This window comes from Condylura cristata, unplaced genomic scaffold, assembly GCF_000260355.1.
Source record: "Condylura cristata isolate star-nosed mole 26May11 unplaced genomic scaffold, ConCri1.0 scaffold00032, whole genome shotgun sequence".
Classification (NCBI taxonomy): domain Eukaryota; kingdom Metazoa; phylum Chordata; class Mammalia; order Eulipotyphla; family Talpidae; genus Condylura; species Condylura cristata.
In genome coordinates, this window is record NW_004567133.1 from 19,459,628 (window position 1) to 19,460,118 (window position 491).

Consider the following 491-nt stretch of genomic DNA (forward strand, 5'->3'; position numbering starts at 1 on the left):
CAGTGCGCCGGTCACCACGCACGCCGCGGCCAGCCGCGGGCCGCTTCCTGCCGCCGGCTCTGCTTAGCTGCCGCCCTCTGCGCAAAGCTAGCCTGTGCGCTTCGGGAGAAAGACGGCGCAGGATCATAGTCGGGGCGCATTCACGCTTAGAGGACGATGCTTTTGAGGGTGCGTGGTTTCCCTCCGCTCCGCGGGTGTCACTGAGCTGTGCCACGGGGTCGCGCCCCTCACCGTAAGGGATGCTCGTGTCAGAGCGCGTCCGGCAAGCGCAAACGAGCCGAGGCCTGGATATGCTTCATAGAGCGGGGGCCACGTAGTTTTCTCACGTCGGCCTGAGTGGCGGTGATAGAGCTGTTCACGTCACAGTTGGCTGTGGAGGCGCACGTAACAGCCGGGCCTGGGGAAGGAGGCTTCGTGACGGGCCCCCCGTCCCCAGGAGCATGCTGGACACGCGTTCTGTGGCCTGCTGTTTCTGGCGCAACCGCAGCGGG

At 66.2% G+C, this 491-nt stretch overlaps 1 protein-coding gene across 1 annotated transcript in view; it reads left to right on the top strand.

The window, feature by feature from the left end:
* CREBBP (CREB binding protein) overlaps positions 1-491 on the top strand; it is a 75,259-nt gene that overhangs the window by 41,177 nt on the left and 33,591 nt on the right. The window lies entirely within an intron of this gene.